The sequence below is a fragment of the Arachis duranensis genome, chromosome 6, assembly GCF_000817695.3.
Source record: "Arachis duranensis cultivar V14167 chromosome 6, aradu.V14167.gnm2.J7QH, whole genome shotgun sequence".
NCBI classification, from domain to species: Eukaryota; Viridiplantae; Streptophyta; class Magnoliopsida; order Fabales; family Fabaceae; genus Arachis; species Arachis duranensis.
In genome coordinates this window covers 101,810,940-101,817,525 of record NC_029777.3, presented here as the reverse complement: position 1 = coordinate 101,817,525, position 6,586 = coordinate 101,810,940, and positions in this window count along the sequence as shown.

The following is a 6,586-nucleotide window of genomic DNA, read 5'->3' as shown; positions in this document are numbered from 1 at the left end:
TCTGGTATTTCTATTATTGATAATGAATATGTTGAGACCCTTCGTAGGTATCATAGGTAGTGTGAAAATCGGGAGAATGAGCATAGATATGAGGTCATAATCGTGAATCCTGAAGAAAGGGTTTGTTTTTTCCGATTTGACAAGTCGAAACGTCATTTCATATATGTGTATAAATGCTTTTTTACAAAGTTAGGGGTTATCCTTCTTTTCACTGACTTTGAATTCGAGATCCTTAGGCTCTGTAAAGTCGCTCCTTCCCAACTGCACTCCAACTCTTAGGTTTTTAAAAAATTTATAAATTCCTCTATCGTGAACTCGACGTCCCTCCTTCTATTAAAGTTTTCTTTTAACTTTTTGTACTTACCAAATCTTTTAGTTCTAGGAAGAAGGACTGTATCTCCTTCTGAGCTGTTCAAAGGAGGAAGGTCTTTGTCATCTTTGATGACTCTTTCTACGACTTTAAAAATTACTTCTTTAAAGTCTGATTTGTTGAGGGTGTTTGACCTTTCTTTATGTATGAGAGGGATGAGCCCCTTTTTAGCTTGTATTGAGAGAAAAACCCCGTAGTTATATTAAGTACAACTTGGATAACTTGGTTGAAATTGAGGAGAGTGTAGTCGCCTTATTCCAAGAATGTTAGGGGCCGAACTCCTTATCTAGACACCAAGAAATATTTAGAAAATCCAAGCCAAATCCAATCCGAGTTAGATAGCATTTTTTCATTTTGTAGTTACAATTTAATTGATTATTTTGTTGGCTAATATGATCCAACTTTGATGTCATGCAAAAAAAAATGACTAAAAAATCAGCTATCATAAAAACTTTTCGTTTTGCTAGGAAGAATATTATTGCTCGAACTATTCAATTAAAAGAAGCCAACGAATCAGGCGATCTTCTTTCTCCTTCCAAGTCAAAATCGGGTGTCTTTGTCTCCCTTAAGGTTACTCGTGATCCAACTCATCCTCCTCTTACTCCTCCTTCTAACTCTGGCAATCAAGCAATTCTCCTTGCGCCTCCTTTTTTTCGAGCCTAAGCCTAAAAAATATAAGACTTCTGAGTCAAGAAGCGTCTATGAACCGGACTTTGATGGTATAGAATTTTGTGAGAAACACATCCTTTCATATAGCTTTATTAGTATGGATGATGTTTCTGTGAAGAACCCTCTTCAAGTACTTGCTCGATGGTGGAATTCGAATGGTCGGGGTGTGCGTTGCTTTGTTGAGAAAATTGGAGAGAACTCCTCTAGGTGCCACTCGGCACTCTTTGGCTGACCTACAAGCTAAAATAACATCTTTGGGGGAGTCCAAAAAGGAGATAGAGGGTAAAAAAAGGCACTTATTTCTGACCTTGCAAAGGTTTGGGAGAGGGTGAAATAATCCGAAGCCACTTGTGCCATGGCAGAGGGCTTAAAGAAAAAGGCTGAGGAGAGCAATACCACAATCTTTGAAGAGAAGCTAGATTTGGTGGATGAGATCGCTAAGTCAAGGGAGAAGTAAGCGGACTTGGAGGAGACTATAGCTTAGGAGATGGATGAACTAGTTTAGAACCTGAAGGCCCAATTCTGAGTTATAACTCCCAAGGTAGACCTCTCCCTTATCAGTCTTGATATGATCGTGGTTGATAGAAAGATCATCTCCGGTCCTGATGATGAAGAAGACACTTCCATGCCCGACCCAAAGAATTCGGATGTCCGAGTTGAGGGAGCTTCTCAGAGCTTTTCGACTCGGATGGAAGACAAGCTTGTTTCCTATCAGCCTAAAACTCTCCTATCTTCTTCAGTACATGCCGAAGACACCTCCAACATGACTTCCAATGAGCAGTTTCCTCCCTCTTAGTTTTACTTTGTGATATCCAATGGCCCGACTTGTGGGACTTTTATGAACAACCTTTTATAATAGTTGTAGTTTGGATATTTTATTTCTTTGCTTTAGTATATTGCTTAAAAAATCTTTTCCCACTATTATGATTTGCGGTGATTTTTTGTATGAATGTCTTTTTCCTTGGATTGCCTTTAGTTAGAATAGTTGTTTTCATAGTTTTTTGTGACTTAATAAAAATTTTCGTTAAGTCACTTGCTAACTTTTGATACTAAAGATGTCGGTCAATAATAGGTCAGTCACAACATTGATCTTTTTTGTACGGCCGGGACTATATGCTTTCCTAGCTTAGTTAGTTTCGCTCCGACTTTAAGTAGTTTGTTTTAATAAGTTATTTTTGTGATCCATTTTGAGATCGCCTCTTTTTAAGTTTTAATGAGGTCGGACCACAATCTAGTTGTATAACTTCTTATACTAATTTGGATCTGGTCGCTTTGTCTTGTCGACCACTTAGGTCGGACAATAATTTTTACGATTTTTCGAGTTTAGATTAATGCATTTTAGTGAAAACTTAATAAAAAAATGAACTATCATTAAAAAAATAATTTACATAAGTTATTTTAATACTAAAAGTTTTCTTTATGTGTAGATAAGGTTAGTTCTTTTAGATGGATTTTTATTCATTTTAGGATCGGTTATATTTTTGGATAATAATAATAATAATGCTGTTTAAAAAAAAAGAGAAAAGGACAATTTAGTCCCTGATCTTTTAAGCCTCAGACATTTTCGTCCCTGAGCATTGAAAAATACATTTAAATCCCTGACGTTCCTGAAAATAAGACCGATTAGTCCCTCCGTCCATGAGCCACCCTCAGAGCGGACGGAAAATGCTGAGCTGGCTCCCCCTATGCTTACCTGACTCAACGGCGTTCCCACGTGGCACGTTAGTGGGATGGAGGTTTTGAAAACGGGACACATAAGTCCCTCTCACTCAAGTAAAATGACTACATTGCCCTTAACCATAATTCTATCCTCACCGCCTCTCTCCTCTTCACCTGCGCAGCCCCCAACCCTCCTCTCCTCACTCTTTCTGCCTTCTCAACTATACACACACAAAACAAATGCATTCACACACATGGAAGAGAGATCCGAGAAGGGAGATGCGTCGCCGGTAGGGTGTGGGCCGCCGTCACGCCATCGTCAAGCTGGAGGGAGGAGCCGTCGCCACCACGCCTCACCGTCGATCTCCTCTTCACCTGCGCAGCCCCAACCCTCCTCTCCTCGCTCTTTCTGCCTTCTCAACCATAATAAAAAAAGAAGGGATTTTGGCTTTATAAATGAAACCAAACAAAAGAAGCCAATCTCAAGGGGAAAAAATTTTCTGGCCACAATGATCTTATTCCCGGTTAAATAAAAATTAAGCTTTTTCATTGCCGTGTTTTCTTAGCCTTCCAACCATGCATCAAACAATTTAGTCTTCAAAAAGAACCGAAGAAACAAGAAGAATTTTTAATACATAAATATGTTGAGAAAAGCAAGAAATTCGATGGAGCAATTGAATTAAATTGTGAGAAGATGAAGGGAAGGGGTAATCGGCACAAGTCTTCTCTTTCATGAGCTTGTAGATGAGAACGGAGATTCCAAGGGAGTGGACAGCTTCAGCGGCGACAAAAAGGTTGTCATGATCGTGAACGATGAAGTGGAGAAACATGAGCGCCGCCATGCCCGAAACGATGGCGAGAAAAGCCTTTACCTTCGGAGGCTGCCGCCGTGATGATTGGATTTTTGACGGTTTAGAATTTCTCAAATAAAATCTCGTCGAAGTATAGTTTCTAAACCAAACAATAATCCTTTCATACAAAAAGTTGTTTGTCACTAGTACAAACCCCTAAAATTTATAAACCGAAGTATTGGACCTCGGGTCGTTCTCCCTAGGATTTACAATAAAGTGTCTTGTTGTTGGTTGTGAGTTATATTTGGGGTTTTTAAGATTTTAGACAAGAAATATAAATGGCAAAGAAAATAAACTAACAACTAGCAAAGCTCTTGGCAAGATATGAGAACTAGAAGTCCTATCCTAGTTATCCTCCTCAATTGTGATGGCAAAATTGTCCATTAATCCCACTTAGTTAACCTCTAACCATGGAGGAAAGTCAAGTGGATGAATCAATTTGATTCCTCAAGTCCTAATCAACTCCTAAAGGAATGACTAGCTTTAGAGGCATTCAAATCAATTAGCAACTTCTAATTATCAATCAACAAAGGAATTAGATAACTCAAGAGTCACTAATCACTCTACCTAGGCCAAGAGGACTAAAATCTATACTAAAATCCAACCAAGCATTTCATCAAACACTTGAGAGGCACAAAAGAAAATCAAAGCAAATTGACAACAAGAATAGAATCTAACAACATTTATTGCAATGAATTAACAACAACAATCAAGGAAATCACAATTATCATGAATTACCTCAAATTGCATTATTGAAAGAAAATAAAAGAACAACAATCTATCCATATCAAAGTGAAGAATTACAAGAATTAAAGCACATAACTAGAAAGAGGAGGAGGAGAAGATTAAGAATTGGTAAATGAAAAGTGAATCAAAGCATGAATTAAACCTAGATCTAAGAAGAGAGATTAACCTATAAACCTAATCCTAATTCTAGAGAGAAGTGAGAGCTTCTCTCTCTAAAACTAACTCTAAACTAATCCTAATGATGATCATAATGCCTTCCCCTCAATCCTTGATCCTTTTATTCCTTTCTATCAGCATTTGGCGCCAAAATGGGTTCAGAAACCTTCTCAAATCGCCAGGCACGTGTTGCATTAATGAAGTCATGTGCGGTCATCGACGTGTGCGTGCACGGTACGCGTGCGTGTCCCTGGCCGATTCTGCAATGTGCGCGCGAGCGCCTTGTGCGCGTGCGCGTGCATGGCTGACTTTGCTTCTTTGACTTTTTATGCTTCCCTCCACTTGCATGCTTCCTTCCTTGCTTCCTTTGATCCATACCTAGCCTATTTCAATCCTGGAACTACTAGCAAACACATCAAGGCATCTTATGGAATTAAGGAGAAATTAGAATTCATCAAAATAGGGCTTAAAAAGCATGTTTTTACACTTAAGCACAAATACGGGAGAGATAACAAAACCATGCTAATTCATAGGCTAAATGTGACAAAAGGTTATCAAAATACTCTAAATTCAACACAATATAAACCCTAAAAATGGGGTTTATCACGCCGCACCCATGTGGTGACGGCGTGGATCGACTTTTTCGGAGGCCTCATTCCTCTTCTGAGTCTCAGAGAGATGCAAAGAGTTTTCAACTTTTTTCCTTCTAAAATCTGAATTAGGTCGTAATTTGAGATTTATGCACTTCAACGGTTCAACTCTTCCTGCGCAGGTGAAGAGGAGATCGACGGTGAGGCGTGGCGGCGACGGCTCCTCCCTCCAGCTTGACGATGGCGTGACGGCGGCCCACACCCTACCAGCGACGCATCTCCCTTCTCGGATCTCTCTTCCATGTGTGTGAATGCATTTGTTTTGTGTGTGTATAGTTGAGAAGGCAGAAAGAGTGAGGAGAGGAGGGTTGGGGGCTGCGCAGGTGAAGAGGAGAGAGGCGGTGAGGATAGAATTATGGTTAAGGGCAATGTAGTCATTTTACTTGAGTGAGAGGGACTTATGTGTCCCGTTTTCAAAACCTCCATCCTATTAACGTGCCACGTGGGAACGCCGTTGAGTTAGGTAAGCATAGGGGGAGCCAGCTCAGCATTTTTCGTCCGCTCTGAGGGTGGCTCATGGACGGAGGGACTGATCGGTCTTATTTTCAGGAACGTTAGGAATTTAAATGTATTTTTCAATGCTCAGGGACGAAAATGTCTGAGACTTAAAAGATCAGAGACTAAATTGTCCTTTTCTTAAAAAAAAAATTGGAAAGAAACATAGTGGAAGGGGCAATCCAGGGACCCATCCACTTTGCCGCAAACAATGGCACTGATTATTATCAGATTTCATAATGGACACCGAGAACTCGGCAAGTGACATTGTTTAATTAGAAAAGGATTTAAATTTGTCAAGTCCAAAACTAAATAGCTATATGTCATTTGCCTATGCTCGTTATTATTGCATATCAGCTGCTTTGCTAACCTTTCTATATCAACTGCATGATTCCTTATCCCCTCACTCACTTTTCAAATATATAAAAAACCATCCAACGAATACACTAAAAATCATCATAATCGATTATTCGTATGAAATATATATTAAAAATAAATATGGTGAATAATTTGATAATGACTTTTTGTGTATATGACAATTTTTTTTCTCAAATTAGTATTTTATAATTTTTGTGTTGGACAATTTTATTTTTTATTATTTTTAATTTCGTACGAAAATTTAAAATAACATTCATTACTTACCATTAATTGTCCAAAACACAATTTTAAGAACATGATGAGAATTTGCTTTAAAAATAATTTACTTTGAAAAAATAGGGTCAGAAACCCCATAAAGGTAAAAGCAAAACACTAGTGTGTACAGTCATTCCCTTTTCACTTTTCAGATCTAATTAAGTAACTCCCGAAATTGATGGAAGGAAAAAAAATGGAGCCCATAAGATGGCAATGATGAGGACTGAGAAGTGGTTAGTTGTTACCACTACTCAGTTTCTGTTTCTCGAAGCAAAGAAATTGAGGGAATGAATGTTCTCTGCTAACCTTTCCTCATCATTAGTATCTATTTATGTCTATCTTCTATCTAATCTATT